Here is a 22009-nt window from a genome sequence, read left to right as displayed (position 1 = left end):
AGACGGTTCGAATCTGCGGGGACTACAAGGTGACGATCAACCGAGTCTGTTACAGGATCAGTACTCACTACCCAAAGCGGAGGACTTATTCGCAACGCTAGCACTGGGAAAGTTGTTCACCAAGCTGGACCTAATCTCCGCTTGCATGACACAGGAGCTGGCTGAACCGTCAAAGAAGTTGGCGTGCATCAACACGCACAAAGGATTGTTCGTGTACCACAGATGCCCCTTTGGTATTCGCTCGGCGGCGGCCATCTTCCAGAGGAACATGGAGAGTCTGCTGAAATCGGTTCCATGCACCGTGGTGTTCCAAGATGACATCTTGATCACTGGTCGCAACACCACTGAACACTCGCACAACCTGGAAGAGGTTCTAAAGCGATTGGACAGAGTGAGACTCAGGCTGAAACGCTCAAAGTGTGTTTTCCTGGCACCGGAGGTCGAATTTCTGGGGAGAAAGGCAGCAAACCCACGGACTCCAAGACGGAGGCCATCAAGAATGCACCCAGACCACAGAATGTGACAGAGCTGCGTTCGTTCCTGGGACTCCTCAACTACTTTGGTAACTTTCTACCGGGGTTGAGCACTTTGCTGGAACCCTTGCATTTGTTGCCAAGCAAGGGTGACGACTGGGTTTGGGGTAAATCTCAAGAAACAGCCTTTAACAAGGCCGGAAACCTGCTATGCTCTAACAAGTTACTTGTATTGTATGACCCATGTAAACGCTTAGTACTAGCATGTGATGCGTCGTCGTAAAGGATCGGTTGTGTGTTACAGCAAGCAAATGTGTCAGGCAAACTGCAACCGGTTGCATATGCATCCAGAAGTTTATCCAAGGATGTAAGAGCCTACAGTATGGTTGAGAAAGAAGCATTGGCTTGTGTATATGGGGTTAAGAAAATGCACCAATATCTATTTGGTCTCCAGTTCGCGCTCAGAACCGTCCACAAACCACTTACCTCACTGCTTTTAGAAAGCAAAGGTATCAACACCAATGCTTCATCTCATCCAAAGCTGGGCACTAACATTGTCTGCATATGACTATGTAATCCGCCACAGACCAGGCACAGAGAACTGCGCTGACGCCCTCAGTCGGCTGCCATTGCCCACCACCGGGGTGGAAATGGCGCAACCCGCAGACTAGCTTCTGGTAATGGATGCTTTTGAGAGCGAGGGATCACCTGTCACGGCTCGCCAGATCAGGACCTGGACCAGCCAAGACCCCCTGTTATCACTAGTAAAAAGATGTATCCTGAATGGGAGCTGGTCGGGGATTCATGGGAAAATGCAACATGAAATTAAGCCTTTCACCGACGCAAGGATGAACTGTCAGTCCAGTCAGATTGCCTCCTATGGGGGAATCACGTGATTTTGCCCAAAAAGGGCAGGGAAACATTTATACGCGACCTACACAGTACCCACCCAGGCATAGTCATGGTCGCGCGTCTGGTGGCCCGGCATTGACTCCGAATTAGAGTCATGCATACACCAATGCAACACTTGCTCACAGCTGAGCAACGTACCCGGGGGGCTCCCCTGAGCCTGTGGTCATGGCCCTCCAAACCGTGGTCCAGGGTCCACGTAGATTTCGCTCGCCCCTTTCTAGGGAAGATGTTTCCAGTATCAGTGGACGCTTACTCAAAATGGATTGAATGTATAATAATGTCATCACGTATGTCCACTGCCACCATTGAAAGCCTCAGGGCCATGTTCACCACCCATGTCAGTGACAATGGACCATGTTTCACCAGCTCGGAATTAAATGAGTTCTTGACCCGCAATGGCATCAAGCATGTCAGGTCTGTCTCATTTAAGCCCGCATCCAACGGCCAAGCGGAACGAGCAGTCCAAACAATCAAGCAAAGCTTGAGATGCGTAACGAACGGCTCCTTGCAGATCCGGTTATCTAGGATCCTGCTCAGCTCCCGGACGCGACCCCATTCGCTCACCGGGGTTCCCCCTGCAGAACTGTTAACGAAGAGCGCACTCAAAACCAGGCTCTCCTTAGTCCACCCAGATCTCAATGATCACATGGAAACCCGGCCGCACAGGCATAACGTGTACCATGATTGCGCGGCGGCCTCGCGTGACATTTAAGTCAATGATCCGGTGTTTGTTCTAAATTACGATCACGGTCCCAAGTGGATTGCTGCCACTGTCTTAGCCAAGGAGGGGAATAGAGTGTTTGTTGTGAAATTGTTGAATGGGCAAACGTGCAGAAAGCACCTGGATCAGACCAAACTGCGATTCACAGACTACCCAGAACAGTTTGAAGAAGACCCTCCCATCTATGATCCATCAACACACACCCAACCAGCAATTGACCTCGCTGTCAACCATGAGAATGAACCCACCATGCCCGACAGTCCGATCAGACCAGCCGAGCTGCCGTGCAGCGATGATCCGACCAACTCACCCATGCCAGAATGTCAACTCAGGCGATCGACCAGGGAACGCAGACCGCCAGATCGCCTCAACCTGTAAATAACTTGTACTCAAGACTTTGGGGGGAAGTGATGTTATGTATGTGAACCTCACCAGTGTGTAAGGCTTGCCACCAGAGGGCACACCTGTGGGAGACCTATGGGTCACCTGTGCAGCCTGGGCAGGCAGGTATAAAAGGCAGTCCACCATGCTGCTGCCTCACTTTGGAGTTATATTAAAGAGATCAAGGCCACAATGGTTTGAGCTTACTACACAGCCTCGTGGAGTTATTCTGAACTTAACATCATCAAGGATTTAAAATGAGATTATGTAATTTGTGGTCATTTGTTTCCGAGATGAGTTTTTAATTTTAATTATTTTATTAGCAGTGTTTCTTTGAGAAATACAATTTACGTTTGACTCGCGTTCATTTTGTTTGGGATGGGGGGGGGAGGATAAAGCTATGCAGAACATTGTTGGAATGACCTAGATGCATAAATCAATTGTAACTTTGTTAAATTCGCAGGTGACAGTAAAACAGAGAGCATAGCAGGAATGCAGTTAATGATTTACAGAGGGATTTAGATCTGTTGCACAATTGGGCAGACAATTGGCAAATTACATTTAATACTGAAAAATGTAAGGTAACTGATACAGGGTAAAAAGAATATAAAGCATAAGTATATAATGAAGGAAACAGAATTGGCATATGAAGTCTCAAAGAGATTGGGAGCAGACTCATTGCTTCGATTATAGATACAATATTGGGGCCGATTTTCATTTGTGCCACAAATCGGGCGGAAATGTGCTCTGGTCACCCAATGACATTGGTGGGACACCCAATTAATTTTTCTCTTCTTCCTCTACCTAGAATAGAATTGCTGCAAGGACGTCCATTTTATCATGAACTTTATAAATTCATTAAGGGAAATTTCCTTGCAGCTGCCCGCACGCCGCTGCCATAATTTTGCCAGAAGTACAGGGGAAACCATGTGTATGCATCTAAACCATTGTTCTTCCGGTGAAGTTACAGTGACAGAGCGAGAGCAACTCCGAGGAAATTCCTAGCCAAAGTTAAATTCATGAAAAGTATATTTAAACCAGATATATAGCAGAAAAAGTCTTTATTCGAAGAGTGATAAATATTGGGGATAACCTGCCAGATAAGGCAGCGGAGACACATCCAAAATCCAAATAGATGCTACGCTGGGAGAGTTAGAATATCAGAAGGATGGCCTTTTCTCAGTTGTGACTTTTTCTGATAACTTAGATGTTCCAATCAGTCGTGGTGATGACCAATGCACCAACCAATTTAATATGTGACATTACTACACCGTTACTGGAATTAAATGAGTAATAGATATTGTACAGGTCAAGGCATTTCCCAATGGAGAAGAGAATCTGCGGATGAGTCATCCCAGTGTTCTCCCATAAACATTCTAACAACTGGCATAAAAGCAACACGGGTGGAGTCCTGACAGCAGATTACCTCTTTGACCTAGCTTTTGGTCACCTGTCCCAGTATCTACTTTGGCTCGGTGACAATTTTTGTTCCTGTGATGTGCGTTAGGATATTTTATTACGTTAAAGGTTGTAGTTGATTGGGAACAGTACTCAGCATGGGAAGGAATAAATCAAATTTTAAAATGGAGGATTTCATTTTTAGCAACATATCTTACCAATCCTGATTGGAATCAATGTGTTTTTGGAAATTCTGTCTTTGAACTCCATCTCTGTCCATTGAGGTCTATTCAAGGTCAACAAATGCATCTTCAATTTTCTGAATGAATCATTAATGCTAAATTACTCTAAGTTTTTGGGCGTTAATGAATAATAATAATGTACTGCTGATATTAAAATATATGCACATTTCAGAATGTCAATTCTGAACTTGTAGGAGTGACCATAAAAACATGGTTTTTCATTGTACACACTCAAGTGACTGAAGCTACCTTTGACATGTTTCTCTCATCTTTTCCACTCTACTCCTTATGGTGCTGACTCTTGCTGGGGTTCAGTTAGGTGGCTGCCAGTTGGCCTCTGGTATGTCTCCCACGTGGCTAATCTTCATGTGCTACTTGACCACAGAGGGCATCGCAGCCAAGCTTGATCCTGTTCTCACCCAGTGTCCCCGTACAAAAATGTGCATTTCCAGTGAGGATAGCAATCAGGAATGGAAACCCTGGCTGATTTTCCCCTCCCTAGCCCACAGCTGCATAGACCAATGGTAGAGTTGCTACTGTTGCCCAGGCTGATGGCACCCAACTCAGCAGAGATTAGGGATTAAATTAGGGATGCTCTGGTCTGTGTAGCTCAGTTAAAAATTGGTAATTGAGTTGTATAGAGCCTTTGTCAGACCCCATCTGAATACTGTGTTCAGTTTTGGGCACTGCACCTCTGGAAGTATATATTGACATTGGAGGGTGTGCAAGGCAGAGTCACCAGATTGACGTTAGGATTTAGAGGGTTAAATTATGAGGATAGGTTGCATGAATTTTGCTTGTATTCCCTGAGTATAGAAGATTGAGGGATGAAATAATCAAGGTGTTTAAACTATTATAAGGATTCTATAAGGTAGATAAAGATAAACTATTTCCTCTGATGGGGGAATCAAGAATGAGGTGAGATCATAAAATTAGAGCTGGGCCATTTAGGAGAGAAGTCAGGAAGCACTTTTTCACACAAAGGACAGTAGAAATCTGGAATTCTCTCCCACAAAATGCTGTGGATGCTGGTTCAATTGGAGCTTTTAAGACGGAGATCGATAGATTTTTGTTGGGGAAGGGTATCAAGTGAAATGGGTCAAAGATGAGTAAATGGAGTTGTAGTACAGATCATTACATAAAATGAAATGATGGAGCAGGCCCGAGCGGCTGAATGGCCTACTCCTGTAGTACATTATTGACCCATTGTGGAATGTGACAAAATGTAGTAGTTTGCAAAACTCAATTTGTTTAATCAATACAGGTATCAATACAGTCCTACAGCAGCATCCAGCACCTGTCTGGGGATTGACTATACAACAGAACCAAACCAATTTCACTGTGTTTTCATGCATGTTTTTCACAACAATTTCAGGTTATTTATTGAATTAATCCATAGAATTTAAACTCCCAAAGAACAAAAAAAAATTCTTGTAATAACATAAGAATGAGGAGAATGTGATCCGAATATCTGGGGTACTCAAATTGGTAATTTAACTCTATAATCATTCGAAATTCCTGACAAACTTCACCGGATTGTGTAAAACTCTTTTCCCTCCTCTCCTAAATGCACTGATCTTGTGCTGGTTACACACTATTTTTACTAACTGATCCATCAGGAGAGCTAAAAAAAAAAGCTTGCATTTATATAGCGTCTTTCACGTCCATCAGCCATCCCAAAGTGCTTTTAGCCAATGAAGTTGTTTTGAAATGTAGTCACTATTGTATTGTAGGAAACCTGGCAGCCAATTTCCGCACAGCAAGCTCCCACAAAAAGTAATGTGATAATGACCAGATAATCTGTTTTTGTTATGTTGATTGAGGGATAAATATTGGCCACGACACCGGGGATAACTCTCCTGCTCTTCTTTGAAATAGTGCCATGGGATCTTTTATGTCCACCTGAGACACACGGTGCCTCGATTTAACGTCTCATCTGAAAGACGGCACCTCTGACAGTGCAACACTCCCTCAGTACTGCAGTGGAGTGTCTGCCTAGATTTATTGCTCAAGCCTCTGGAGGAGAATTTGAACCCAGAACCTTCTAACTCAGAGGCAACAGTGCTACCCACTGAGCCACAGCTGGCACTAGCTTGACAATAAAACTTAAAAATAAAATAAACATATGAAAATTGTACTGATGGTCTGCTTCAATGAGTCAGTTAATTGAATGATTTCAACCATCATTAGAAGATCTAGACATAAAACATAGGAGCAGGAGTAGGCCATGCCATCCAGCCTATCGAGCCTGTTCCACCGTTAAATTAGATTATGGCTAATCTATATCTTAACTCCATTTACCCGCCTTGGTTCCATAACCCTTAAAACGCTTGCCTAACAATAATCTATCAATCTCAGTTTTGAAATTTTCAATTGACCTAGCCTCTACTGAGTGGTAACTTTTTTCTTAAGCATTTGGTCAAAGCTATTCTCTGCCAATTATGGCTAAGCGAAATTGGATAAATTCAACTTAAACAATTTTCCTCAATTTCTTTTTGTAAGTAGAAGGATATCATGTGAGGGAATCACACACATTCCTACTTTTTATACTCACCATCAGCACCAAGCACTCAGCTCATTTCCAACATAGTTGTAGAGTAAAGCTCCCCCTACTGTTTCATCAAACAACCCAGGCCAGATCATCATCATCATAGGCAGTCCCTCTATTGTACAGCCGGATGCAGACTAAAGCTTCTACATTGTCCCATCAAATGGTGCCAGGTCACATACGACAGGGCTTAGATGCAGAGTAAAAAAACTCCCTCTATATTGCCCCATGAACCATTCTGAGTTGGTGTAGCACAGGTTAGAAGCAGGCTCCTTGTCAAACCGCAACAATAGAAGAACTCCTCTGCTGCACAGCCATTCCCATGAATAAGTATGCCTGTTCAGTAACAACCAATGCCAAATTATGGTCAATTTTGTATGAAGAACTGGCTCAAGACTAGTCAAAACTCATTTCATTTAGGACCCTTACAGCCACTGGAGAAAGAGGAGACTTTCATTTCACCAAACTGTGCTGGATTTGAACCCATTTCACGTTTCCTGCTAAGTAGTTTTCTGCTTTTGCTTCCCTAATCACTGACTTTATTGATAAAGGTATTTTGAAATGAAATGCTTGAAGAGTCACTGCAAATAGCATTTAAATTGCCAAATATAACAAACTGATTAAATCCAGCCAGTATTCCCCTGAATATGATATGATGTACGTGTGTGAAATGTATTCATCAATTAAAAGCAAATTCTGTCAAGCTGCAGCTTTTTCCAGACAGTGTCAGGATTGGAAAATACCAGGTACTTTTTCCACATACCCTTCAGCAGAACACGAACGCCAACCCAAACCACAAATCCATCCTGGAACTCTTTCAGAAAAACTGAGTGAGCGCTATTCGTTGAGAAACTGGATAACACGCTGCTGCTGGTAAAATTCTCTTCGTTGAAATCAATCAGACCCAGTGAGTTTATGACCTTTGTAGTCTAATGGAGTTTGTGCAGTTACAGATTTCTGATGAACTGCAAAGAGAAGCTTCATTGATAGCTCAGTGTGCGCCTGCCTTGCTTAATAATGGTACTGAGTCATACAGTCCGGCCTCTGTGCTGGGACTGCTAAACGCAGAGTCAGATTACGAATTCTTGGGACCCTGGGCACTAAAAACATTCAGGGCCCCTCAGCAACCCCTGCACAATTCCCTCCCCACATCCATTAAAAACAAATGCATGAAGAAGCAGGCCTGTAGAATGTTTACACACCACTGTCAGTATTTATATTGCGTTGACTCTGCCTCGCCCCCTTATGACAGTATTTTTAAATGCTAGAGTTTTTATCCAGCAGTTGTATACAGTTATTCTGTATTACGGTGAGTTTTACCAGGGGCCCCTGGGCATGTTTTCCATAGTCCCATGCATTAATCCACCCTTGTAAGTACCAGCACAAATCCTATCACCTTGGAGAATGTAGGTAGTGAACTTGTGGAAGAAGCATTATTTACAAAGTCTCAAACGAAAGGGAGCAGGTGGAGCTGGTAGAAGACAACAGCAAAGGCCTGATGCAGCTGACAACCGCATGATGTATCAGCTGCACAGACAAAGGATCATGTTGGTAGTGTAAGCTTAGCTCATTGGTAGCACTCTTTTCTCTGAGTCAGAAGGTTGTGGGTTCAAGCCCCACTCCAAGATTGAGCACCTAATCTAGGCTGATACTTCAGTGCAGTACTAAGGGAATCTTGGAGGTGCTGTCTTTCAGATGTAATGTTAAACTGAGGCTCTGCCTGCTTACACAGGAGAATGTAAACAATTGCATGGCACTATTTAAAAGGCAGGGGAGTTCACCCAATATCCCGGCCAACATTTATCCCTCAACCAGCTGTGCCAAAATAAATTATCCAGTCATGGATCTCATTGCTGTCTGTGGGACCTTGCTGTGCACCATGTTTATCCACATAACAGTGGCAACACTTCAAAAGTCATTCGGTGGCTGTGAAGGACTTTAGAATGCCATTAAAGCTGCTATATAAATGCAAGTTCATTCATTATAATATAGGGCCTCCCTTCAGACTGGAGTTCATGCTGGAGCAAAAGGGCGTTGCAACATTTTTTGTTTTCACCTGAAGCAGCTGACAGATAACGTGGAGGAGCTAACAGAGTTGCTAGTGGGTGGGGGGGGGGGGGGGTGGGGGGGAAGTATGGGGACGTTGGGGATGATGATGCTCAGTTACACCATAGCTTTATGTGACCGGCTGAATGGACCAGCTGGTCTTTTCCTGTCCAATTTTGTATGTCTACAGTTCACGTTACCGCAGTCAGGTGTGAGAGGTTTACTCAAATGCATCTTCACAGCCATCTGCAGGGAAGGCTCAAAACACAGAGGGAACCAGCACAGACCAACTTTCATGAACACGGAGACCTTGGACATCCATTTAGATCAGTTTGTTGCTGCTGAATTTGGCAGAGTAAGTGATGGGCTTAACCCACATGGCAGATCATCATAGGTGGTCCCTCAAATGAGGATGTCTTGCATCCACATGGGTTCACAGATGTTTCAATGAAGGACCCGATATTCCAGTCCTGAACTCCAATTGAAGGGGTGGAAGATGCCTGTGCATGAATTTTTTTAACGTCTGGTGACTGTTGCATATCAGCCACCAGATGGGCTTGATAGAGCTAGGCCTTTATCCAATGGCAAGGGTTAACCAGGACAACTGGAGACCTTCTCTGCTGCACGGACTTAGCGCGCACACATATCACACTGTGGGCTGGCCCGTGCTGCCTCTGGGCCCTCAGCTCTTCTGGGCCCCGTACCTTCATTTGCCGCACCTCTGGCACAATCTTAGCGCTCCTCCATCACGATCTCTCACCGCTCCTCCGCCACAAACATTCGCCGCAACTCCGCAACAATCTCTCACCATTCCTCCTCCATGATCTCTTGCCGTTTCTCCGCGACAAACATTCGCCGTACCTCTGCCACGATCTCTCACTCTTCCTCCGCCACAAAAACATTTGCCGCACCTCCACCACGATCTCTCACCGCTCCTCCGCTGTACCAGGGCCCTGCCAATATTCCTGCCCACGCTCCAAATGGCGACCTGGGTTTTGATGACATCATCCATTCGCCCACTTCGAAGCTGTCGCACATTTGTAGCAGCTCGCACAGGAAGCTGCAGTGGTATGCTCTTTTATCCTCCCGACCTGCGGTGGCGTATACCATACAGATTGTTATCGTGTACATCGCTAGCTAGCCAGCTTGGGTCCCCAACACCTGCAGTGTGGCAGAAGGGGCAGATGAGGTAGGTTTCTCTCAGGTTGCATGAGAGCAAGCGGGTGCTGGCAGTCATTGTGTTGTTGGATATGGTGTTTGCATTTAGAGGTAACAGGTCACCACTATCCCACAGGGCTACAATATCCAACAGAAGCGTGCAACTACAGTTGCTCCTGCCACTAAAGGACCACTTGTAAGTGGTTTTGCCCTTGGTGGTTTTGAATCACCTCCCTTACAACAGTTCTAGACACTGTGGTGAACAGAAATACACAGTTATAGCCAGATCTTTCAGTCTCAACTGTCACAATGCTTTTATTCAAGTTTAAAGCACACACCTGAACCCTTTAAAATGCACCCTGGTGGTGTAAAACAAATAAACAAACAATACAACACACAACCTTGGCCCATCTGAACAGGCCCCTAATGCGAAGTATCCACGACTAAAACACCCCTGCTCGGATTCAAAAGTGCACCACCAAATCTGTCCAACAGAATTGTGTGTACACTTATGATCCATGCTAAAACCTCCCCACTACACCCCTAAGGCTTGGCTGGGACACACGACACCCCTTCACACTATGCGGTGGTCTTAAAGATGTGTGGGTTGGGATAAATGCTCATCATTTACCCCTCTGGCTTACTCGCTGCTTCTCCCAATGAGAAGATAAGAACATAAGAATTAGGAACAAGAGTAGGCCATCTAGCCCCTCGAGCCTGCTCCGCCATTCAACAATATCATGGCTGATCTGGCCGTGCACTCAGCTCCACTTACCCGCCCGCTCCCCGTAACCCTTAATTCCCTTATTGGTTAAAAATCTATCTATCTTTGATTTGAATACATTCAATGAGCTAGCCTCAACTGCTTCCTTGGACAGAGAATTCCACAGATTCACAACCCTCTGGGAGAAGAAATTCCTTCTCCACTCGGTTTTAAATTGGCTCCCCCGTATTTTGAGGCTGTGCCCCCTAGTTCTAGTCTCCCCGACCAGTGGAAACAACCTCTCTGCCTCTATCTTGTCTATCCCTTTCATGATTTTAAATGTTTCTATAAGATCACCCCTCATCCTTCTGAACTCCAACGAGTAAAGACCCAGTCTACTCAATCTATCATCATAAGGTAACCCCCTCATCTCCAGAATCAGCCTAGTGAATCGTCTCTGTACCCCCTCCAAAGCTAGTATATCCTTCCTTAAGTAAGGTGACCAAAACTGCATGCAGTACTCCAGGTGCGGCCTCACCAATACCCTGTACAGTTGCAGCAGGACCTCCCTGCTTTTGTACTCCATCCCTCTCGCAATGAAGGCCAACATTCCATTCGCCTTCCTGATTACCTGCTGCACCTGCAAACTAACTTTTTGGGATTCATGCACAAGGGCCCCCAGGTCCCTCTGCACCGCAGCATGTTGTAATTTCTCCCCATTCAAATAATATTCCCTTTTACTGTTTTTATTTCCAAGGTGGATGACCTCACATTTTCCGACATTGTATTCCATCTGCCAAACCTTAGCCCTTAGCCCATTCGCTTAACCTATCTAAATCTCTTTGCAGCCTCTCTGTGTCCTCTACACAACCCGCTTTCCCACTAATCTTTGTGTTATCTGCAAATTTTTTTACACTACACTCTGTCCCCTCTTCCAGGTCATCTATGTATATTGTAAACAGTTGTGGTCCCAGCACCGATCCCTGTGGCACACACTAACCACCGATTTCCAACCCGAAAAGGACCCATTTATCCCAACTCTCTGCTTTCTGTTAGCCAGCCAATTCTCTATCCATGCTAATACATTTCCTCTAACTCCGCGTACCTTTATCTTCTGCAATAACCTTTTGTGTGGCACCTTAACGAATGCCTTTTGGAAATCTAAATACACCACATCCATCGGTACACCTCTATCCACCATGCTCGTTATATCCTCAAAGAATTCCAATAAATTAGTTAAACATGATTTCCCCTTCATGAATCCATGTTGCGTCTGCTTGATTGCACTATTCCTATCTAGATGTCCCGCTATTTCTTCCTTAATGATAGCTTCAAGCATTTTCCCCACTACAGATGTTAAACTAACCGGCCTATAGTTACCTGCCTTTTGTCTGCCCCCTTTTTTAAACAGTGGCGTTACATTAGCTGCTTTCCAATCTGCTGGTACCTCCCAGAGTCCAGAGAATTTTGGTAGATTATAACGAATGCATCTGCTATAACTTCCGCCATCTCTTTTAATACCCTGGGATGCATTTCATCCGGACCAGGGGACTTGTCTACCTTGAGTCCCATTAGCCTGTCCAGCACTACCCGCCTAGTGATAGTGATTATCTCAAGGTCCTCCCTTCCCACATTCCCGTGACCAGCAATTTTTGGTATGGTTTTTGTGTCTTCCACTGTGAAGACGGAAGCAAAATAATTGTTTAAGGTCTCAGCCATTTCCACATTTCCCATTATTAAATCCCCCTTCTCATCTTCTAAGGGACCAACATTTACTTTAGTCACTCTTTTCCGTTTTATATATCGGTAAAAGCTTTTACTATCTGTTTTTATGTTTTGCGCAAGTTTACGTATATTCTGGTTCTGTACCAATCTGTGGTATTCTAATCCAGTCTCAAGGTCAGCTTCCCAGTCGAAATAGCAAGGCTCTCTTTGCTCGTCGATGATTTTTCTTCTCTCCATCCCAGACGGAGTGCTCAGTCCTTGTGCGTTGAACGACACAAGCAGGTGTAAAAGAGGGGAGAGAGAGATGGCAGCCAAAACCACTTTTATACCTGCAAAATGGTTTTTCTCGCGCCAAAAGTTCAACTGTCCTTCGCCTGTGGCAGTACAACTAAAAGAGCAAAATCATGTCTTCGGCCTGATCCTTTGTTACTGGGCTGTTTCCTCGATAAGGCTCCAACCAGTCTGGGTGGTCAAAGAGCTTCCTTTGTGTCATGAGCACCGACCAACCTTGTTGATAGCTCACTGATTACATGAAAAAGGGTCCTCCATTAGGTTCCTTCCTGCGATGCTTTCCTACATTCAGCCATTGACCCATCCCTGCCCATCTGATGTGTATTCCTGTGGAACATGTTTGGACCTGTCCCAAATCATGCTGTTCTGCTCCTCTGCAGTAACAGAAAATGTGTCCAAAAGCAAAGTCCAAAATTTAAAGTTGAAAAGTTTGTTTTTGCTGTCGATGTTTTCGTGGAATTCTTACACCTTAGACATGACCTTAAATTATATAGTAAGTCAAGGAAAGTCACTAAGGAGAAGCATGGTGATAGGATTTAGAACACAAAACTGATGTAAATATTAAATAACTATTGATTTTATTTATCCTTCGTATGGACAGTGTTTGTGGGGTAGGACCTCAGAAAGGCAGTATGTGCTAGCAGACATAAAAATATGGCAATTCAACTTCTGTCCCAGTCCTTGAGGTTTTCTGTAAGTCAACCCACAACAAATGACATAGCTTGGTGACAGCCTTGACAATGAAGTACAGGTGGCAAAAGTAGGTCTGCTTTGATATACCCAGGAAGGATTGTCATGGTCTATAAATACAGGTATCGATGAGAGCCAACACATTGGCTTGAAGTGTCATTGAACCTGAAGGCTTTGTCCCTCGTACTCCTTATCCAATCCATACAATACGGTGGTAACAATAAAAGGGATTCCCATCCTGCCAACTTTATCAGCTAAAACTTATTATGCATCAGCAAACTGCAAAGACATCTGGAATGTTTTGCCTCACAAACTAAAGGCTTTAGCGAAAATGCAGACATGCACAGACAAACCAAGCTATGCAAGATGTCAACAGCAGATGTAGATAAACGTATTGGATCAAAAAAAACACCAATGCACAACAGCAACATTGCATTAAGGATTAGACTAAATCAGGTCAGGCCCATTGAGCTGTCTTGCCACCATTTTACATGGATGAGTTGTGTTGATGGAGTTGGAGCTTTGCCGAAACTCAAGAAATTCAGTGTGGTACTTTATCAAACGATAATTCCAATTAAGACTAGAGTTCCATTAAAGGTGTTGCCTCCTTTGACTCAGAAAAACTGCATGTGGATAAAGTCGGTGTACTAGGCATTGAATTTGTGAGGTCGGGCATCATATCTAGTGACCTGCACCTGCCACCAGCAGGTTCTGCGGTGCACATGGTGCCTGATAAAATCAGGGGCGTACATCCTGGGCGAAACTATAAATTGTTATTGGAAGAAACATACACAGAAGCAAATTGAATCATCAAATAAGAATCTAAATGGGGTAGAGGAGCAAAGGGATCTACGTGTACAAATACACAAATCACTAAAAGTATTGACACAGGTTAACAAGGCCATAAAAAAGCAAACCAAAGGTTTATTTCTAGAGGGATAGAATTGAAAAATAGTGAAGTTATGCTAAACTTGTATTGAACCTTGGTTAGACCACATTTGGAGTACTGAGTGCAATTCTGGTTGCCATGTTATAAAAAGGATATAGAGGCACTGAAGAGGGCACAGAGAAGATTTACAAGGATGATACCAGAAATGCGAGAGTATACCTATCAGGGAAGGATGAACAGACTGGGTCTCTTCTCTTGAAAAGAGAAGGCTGAGGTCTTTAAAATCATGAAAAGAGTCGATACAGAGAGAATGCTTCCACTTGTGGGGAAGATCATAACTAGAGCCATCAAAATAAGATAGTCACCAAGAAATCAAATAGGGAATTCAGAAGAAATTTCCAAACCCAGAGAGTGGTGAGAATGTGGAACTCGCTACCACAAGAAGCGGTTGAAGCGAAAAGTATAGATGCATTTAAGGGATGGTTAGATAAGCATATGAGGGAGAAGAGAATAAAGGGTTATGCTGATAGGGTTAGATGAGGAAAGATGGGAGGAGGCTCGAGTAGAGCATAAACACCGGCATGGGCTGGTTGGGCCGAGTGTCTGTGCTGTATATCCTATGTAATCATATGTAAATAGTGCAGCAGAGCAGGTCTCCAGTTGTCGTGGTTTACCCTTGCCACTGGGTAAAGGCTTAGCTCTGTCAAGCCCATGTGGTGGCTGATGTGCAACGGTCACCACACGTAAAAAAAATCCACGCACAGGCATCTTCCACCCCTTGAGTTCAGAACTGGAATATCGGGTCCTCCATTGAAACATCTATGAACTCATCCCTTTTGGTGTGGAAGCAAGTCATCCTCGTTCGAGGGACCGCCTATGATGATGATGATGTAAATAGAAAACAATACAGTGCTTAACTTTTACTGGTCTATTAAACAGTTTTCTAAGTTCAACACAACAAGTTGTTTCAAGATTGTTCATGTTCTTTTCTCAAGAGTCCTTTACTTGAGCTTTTTAAGCAAGCTTATATCTTTACACTCACGGAATTTTGTCTCACTAGGTGGACCTGGTGATATAGTTGGTCTGAGGGAACAATTGGCTCAGCCTCAGAGTCCTTTGGTATAGAACTGTCATACAACAGAACTCAAAGATACAATAGAACCTCTTCAGCATCGAGGTGCTTGCAGAGCATATGTTCATATCTTGTTGTGGCCTTACATACCAAGGAACTGCTTAATGTTGGAAACAATACATCACCCGCCCCTACCTGATTAGCAGATCAAACAATCTTGTCTCCATTCTTGCGGACAAACTGACCCCATGTTCAGCTAGTGGTCATATGAGGAAAGCCTTTTCAATGTTAACCCCAGTTCAAAATCATTCACATTTCCTGCTTTATAATAATTATTATTATAAAAGAGGGGGAATAAACAAATAAATAAACCACAATTTAAGGGAACAGTAACATAGTGGTTATATTACCGAACTAATGATCCGGAGACACGAGTTCAAATCCCATCACTGGCAGCTGGGGAATTTAAATTCAGTTAATTAAATAAGTCTGGAATAAAAAGCTAGTATCAGTAATGGTGACCGTTAAACTTCCGGATTGTCATAAAAACCCATCTGGTTCACTAATGTCCTTCAGGGAAGGAAATATGCTGCCCTTACCCAGTTTGGCCTATATGTGACTCCAGACCCACAGCATTGTGGTTGACTCTTAACTGCACTTTGAAATGGCTTAGCAAATCATTCAGTTATATTAACTCACTAGGAAAACAATAACAATAAAACCAGATGGACCATCCGGCATCAACCTAGGCACCGGATTCAGATATGACCCCTCCAAGTCACACACCATATATCACCGTTCCTTCATCGTCACTGGGTCAAAATCCTGGAACTCCCTCCCTAACAGCACCCCCTCCCTAACCTTCACCAGATGGACTATAGCGGTTCAAGAAGGTGGATCACCACCATCTTCTCAAGGACAATTATGATGGGCAATAAATGCTGGCCTTGCCAGCAACACCCACATCCAATGAATAAAAACTGATAAATTGCAGTACGGTAAAGTTTGACTATCAACTTGGCTTTTAACAGACGTATCCTAATTCCAAAAAGAACAAGGCTGCTAATCTAGCGTGGTCTTGCCACGAGCTTCCTAACATTTTGTGAAATAAGTGGTACGTAGCAGCCCTGCCAAGAGCAGGCACCATCTATTTCCTCACCCATAAAAATGGTTCTTTAGGCCTGAGGCAGTCCAACAACAAATAACTTTCTGCAACCAACTTTTCTCAGGAACACTTAAATTGCAAATGATTTCAAGGGACATAAATTCCTCACCAGTTTGTAACGCAGGCCAGTATTTAAAATGGAGCCCTATTAATACTGCCCAGTTCAATTTGCTAGTGCATAAAAATGACAGTACTTTTCCCCAACTGTTTAGGGTATTCCTCCCAAAGGAACATTCAGAATGAAACACTTTGTAGTGAAATCACTACCATGGTGACTGTCACTTCTTGTAATGTAGCGCATCAGTTTCATAAAGATTTTGGTTATATTGACTGACAATGGCTGCAAACAATGGTGTTTGAACAAAGCAATAAGGAAATAATGACAATTTTTGGAGCTCTCTGATCTTGCAACAAATGGATGATGAGCATGAGCTGAAAACCACAAGTTGGGATAAAAAGAAATGGAGCCCTGTTGAAAAGACTTGGATCTTTAGACCTTTAATGTAGATTAATTGGATTTGAAACAGTACAAGATTTGGGAGGCATTTACCATTCGGGCCAGAAGTCCTGCCCAGGTGTGCAATTGGGCTTTGAGCCCCTCAAACGAGATGGAGCTTTTGCGCTACAACGCCAGTTCCCTTCAATTAAAGGGGAGGGCCGCTGTTCACTCTGCAGGCCCTTCGGTGCCCGACACTGGGCCAGCAGCCCGGCACCCAAAAGGCACCCATTGTAGCGCCGACCGAAGAGTTGGCCGACATAATAAAATGGTGGCCCGGGGTGCACATTGCCTCCCCTTTAAGGGATGCCCCGGGCAGATAGCAACGTCCTGTGAAGTTGGCGCTGACATCGGCCCACGCCAGCTTCATGGCCCATGGGGCAAATTCCCCCACGGGCCGCAAAGGGGTCGGCGCGCATGGCGCTACCGGCAAATTGCCCCCAAAATCTCCGGGGCAATTTCGCCCAGAGTGTTACTGCCGCCCGCTGCTGGGCAAAAAAGCCATTGCGCCCTGTTAGCACCTCCTGGAGGTGCAAAAAGGGGCAATTTCAGCCTCTAAGTCCCCTCGGTGACTCTAAATGAGCCTGATTTGACATCTACACACACATGCTTTCCAACAAGAGTAACTGTAGTGATCAGATGTGGGAAGCCGGTTTCATTTTCCCCTCTCATAATCACAGGGACAATGAGGCCAATCATGGTGTCCATACAACTACCCCAACTCAGATCACCTTATACAAATCTGAGATGTTCTTGGACATAGTGACCGAGTACTTACCATCAAAGGAGTCCATTGGATGCCATTTTGTGTGGGTCTAGAGAGAAATAGTAGCCAATTTTTCTTCCCAAGTCAATTATTCTAGCTCCTGGCCTCTGTTCCCTATTACCAACAGAAATGTTTTAACAAAATAGTCTAACCAGTGGATTATTGTAAGTTACAGTTATGCAGTTTACATCCATACATGATTAAAATTCTTGAGATGCACACTTCCTGTCTTACTTCCTTACTTCCTGTTGTCACACAAACCTTACTTCCTGTTGTCAACATTTACCACGTTAAATTGCTATGTCAATATTTCCCATTCAATTTTACATTATCAGTTATCACAATATAGTTACAGGCTCTGGCCACTAGATGGCACAGTGGAGTGAGTTTCTGAAGTCTCTCAATTCTGTCGCCTTGTAATCACTGAATAGTACAGCACAGAAAGAGGCCATTTGGACCATCGAATCTGCACCGGCTCTTTCTTAGAACAATCCAGTTAGTCCCACTCCCACGCTCTTTCCCCATAACCATGCCATTTTTTTTTGCCTTCAAGTATTCATCCAATTCCCTTTTGAAAGCTACTATTGAATTGGTTTCCCCCACCCTATCAGGCAATGCATTCCAAATCCTAACCACTTGTTGCCTTCTTGTATACAAAAGGACTTCTTGTATATTCATCAACTAACTGTGGGCATGCCACGGCCAATTCACCAGTTTTAACAGAAATTAATTGAACAGTTTCTTAGCTTCCATATGGTTTGTTTACTATTAAAACTGCAGCTGATACTTGCACTGTGATCTTCCTTCCACAAGGTGGAGCTGTGTGTCTCTGGCCATTTCCGATTTTTAAGCAAGAGCTGCTCAAATGAAGTGGGTTGATATTTCTTGTGTCCATAGTTTCATTTGATTGGGCCTTAGCTAGGTCACTCAGTTAGGTAAACCAATTGTTTTGCTTTCACAAAATTCTTGTTCTCATCGTACTATTGGTTAAAATAACATATCTGTCAGAATTCACTTTGTCATTTAAAGTGGCAGTCATCATAAAAAATGGTTTGGCAAATCTTTTGTTCACAAAAACATGGTATTATTAAAGGTGCTCATGTTATGGGCGGGGGGGAGGTGGGAGGATTAGGCCAGACTAGTCAAATGTTACTTATTCGGAGTGACAATCATTTAATTGGATGTACATCACTCCTACAAATAATCAGAGTGTTTCCCTGATAGCATAACAATAACAACTGGCATTTATATAGCACCTTTAATGTAGTAAGATGTCCCAAGGTGCTTCACAGGAACATAATCAGACAAAGATTTACACTAAGCCTAAGAAGGAGACAAAGGCCTAGTCCACGAGGTAGGTTGTAAGGAGGGACTTACAGGAGCAGAGATAGGTAAGGAGGAGGAGAGGTTTAGGAAGGAAATTCCACAGCTCCTCTCCACATGTCTATTCTGTCTATACTTTCTGAAGGCCCATCTTTCCTGTCCTTATCCTCCCATTCTTGGCCTTCAGATGCTTGATATCAGTTATTTATGTTCATGCTGTTGAAGTAACTTTAGCTATTGTACCATGGAATGAATCATTAAATGTTATAACACCCGCAGGAAATCAAAAACATGAGCAAATTCTAAGCATCTATCCAGTTATTCTAACACCAGTCTGAAGACTTTTTTGGCTCAAGTTATTTCTTCCAATCCACGATTTCTTATAACTGGAAGCCGGCACAGGGCACAATTCCCCTGCTTCTGACTTCATCAGTCACCTCTAAGCACACCTTCTTGGTAACAGCAGAAGGTTTCTTCTTCAGATTGCTGGGGAAGATGACCTTCCTGCTCCCTGCTGTCCTCAGCAGTACATCAAAGTGAGGCGTCGTTAAAAGCGCTGACGCACATTGGAGACGCAAAGCCCGGCAGTACAGTGATAATTAGGTATCTATGTTGAAATCAGACATCCCAATGTGCTGAAACATCTGGGTTTTGCGCCCGCTATTGCACCCGCCCCCCCCTCCCTCCAGCCTTGCTCAGAACCCGTCTCTGGCTTATTGGCGGGCTCCATGCATCCATCAGACTTCAGACTTTAAAGTTTCAAAAGTATTAAACAAGAGAAAGAAAGGTAGTCAACAACAACTTGCATTTATGTAGCATCTTTACCATAGTAAAACATCTCAAGGTGTTTACAGGAGCATAATCAGACAAAAATTTACACCAAGTCACAAAAAGAGACGTTAGAACAGGTAACCAAATGCTTGTTCAAAAAGGTTATTTTAAGCAGCGTCTTAAAGGAGGAGAGAGAGGTGGAGAGGCAAAGAGGTTTGGAGATAGAATCCAGAGCTTAGAGCCTAGACATCTGTAGGCATAGCCACCAATGGTGGAAGGAAGTGGGGGATGCACAAGAGGGCGGAATGGTTGTAGGGCTGGAGGAGGTTACAGAGATGCTAGCCCATGGAGGGATCTGAACGCAAGAATGAGAATTTTAAAATAAACATTTCCTGTTAATTTAATTTTGCCTGGAACCAGTAATTTACAAGCACATGCCAATCCACAACTTTACCTCAACAGCAGAATCCAACTCATGATGTGCATATTTACTAGTTTATGGCCTTGAGGGAAAGGTCAATTAAACATATCTAAACCTGATCAGCACAGTCACACATTTTATGTGACATGTATAATGTTCCTGTAGCATATCCTCCAATGTACTCCGAGCAATGGCACAAGAGGTCCATTAGCGCAGAGGATTTTGTGTTTAGCTCGCCTCTGCCTTGATTTCAATTCCGTTTTCTTCCATACTCTCTCGTACTTTCATTTATTGTTTCTTAATATTTAATTTCAGCTGGATGATCTTACTTGGAATAGAGCACTTTCCACTTTTATCACCCAGTGTTAGCATCAAGAGCTCCTGGATTCGTTGCAGAATAATCTGATGCAAAGCTCCTACATGGTCCATCCTCAGAAGAGTATCCCTGACTGCACCATGATGAATTTCTCCAGACAAATCCATCTTTGTGAGATTGTCAATTTGGTGCCGAATTATGGGTCGTTCTGTGTCCTGGACTTGCACCCACAAGACCTTGGTTGAGACTGCACCACCTGAGTTTCCACCATCCCACCCGAGAAAGGCTGTCCAATCACATCACAAGTAACGCCCCTGACCCCGGAGTCGGGGTGCAAATAACAGGTGGGTGGAAGTTCTGCCCCACTGAAGACCCCCACCATTGTGGTAGAGGGAGCAATTCGAAGGATCTTTGTTTCTTTGTAAACCTTTTGCTGTGTCCTCTGGTTCTACTGATCTGCCAACTCTGTTGTTGCCATCCATTATTTGACCGACTTACATATGGTTTCGATGTCCAGGTCATTAATGTGGATTAGAAACAGCAGAGGTCCGAGCACTGAGTCCTGCAGGAATCCATTCAACAATCGCTCCACCCCCCACCCGAGTCAGTCACTACTCCCCTCACAAGTACTCTCCTTTAGTAACAGATGTTCAGGTTAACTACTTTTATATGTATCTAATGGATAAACAATTTTGTTCTAACTTATTTTTAATCCTTTGCAGTTTAATAATGAATGATTTATTCTTAGTCCATGACCGTCGATACTAACAATTACCAGCTGATGTCAAGCCAAACATAAACATTTATTTTAATTAAACCAAACTATTGTGTTTAAAAAGAAAATAATTATTTAAAAACACTGGAAAATAGAAAAAGGTGCAGGAGAACAGCAAGCAGTTAATAAAAACAAAAAGGTCATTTGATCCGGCCTGCTGGTTTGGTTACTGAGGCAGAACTAAAATTTCAGAATATTTATTTTCTTTAACAGACTGGTGGGGGATGAATCCATACAGCAGCATAATGTTGCCAAAAGTTATAAACCTGGAAACATTCTATGCGCCAAAAATGAATAGGGGGGTAGTGCCATCTGAAAGACAGTAACAGTGGAGGTGGTATTCCCTGCGATAATTTATTTAGACTTTCAAAAAGCTTTTGATGCAGTTTATGTATCGAGGCTGAGAAAAGGCCTTCAGCGCCATAAATGCTCATTCCCATCTGTGGCTGATTTCATCCCCATACACCAACCCCTCCTGGGAAAGGTAAAAGAAAGATCTGTAACCAATTCAGAAGTTTCTTCTCGAAAAATTCTTCTCCGACCCCTCATGAGAGTTTGCAGTCAAGCCCTAAACCCATGAATTATTGTCCAGACTATCTTGCCTTCCATATGTTACACCTCTTTTCCTAGAAGTCTGTCTATCGCCTCCTCTGGAATTCTCTTCCGCAGCCATCAGCCGTGGCAAAAGTAAAACTTCTGGACATTCACCTAATGCCCTGCTTCCTCA

General features: G+C 43.7%; 1 long non-coding RNA gene across 1 annotated transcript in view; it reads left to right on the top strand.

Moving 5' to 3' along the window:
• Positions 1–21212, top strand: part of LOC139262156 (uncharacterized) — a 37874-nt gene extending 16662 nt beyond the window's left edge. Inside the window, exon 2 of the long non-coding RNA XR_011592918.1 lies at positions 20507–21212. This is a non-coding gene — a long non-coding RNA (uncharacterized lncRNA). The remainder of the gene's footprint in view (positions 1–20506) is intronic.
• Positions 21213–22009: the final 797 nt, after the last annotated feature.

Source organism: Pristiophorus japonicus, chromosome 4, assembly GCF_044704955.1.
Source record: "Pristiophorus japonicus isolate sPriJap1 chromosome 4, sPriJap1.hap1, whole genome shotgun sequence".
In the NCBI taxonomy this organism is placed as follows: domain Eukaryota; kingdom Metazoa; phylum Chordata; class Chondrichthyes; family Pristiophoridae; genus Pristiophorus; species Pristiophorus japonicus.
This window is presented reverse-complemented; position numbering and strand designations above follow the sequence as displayed.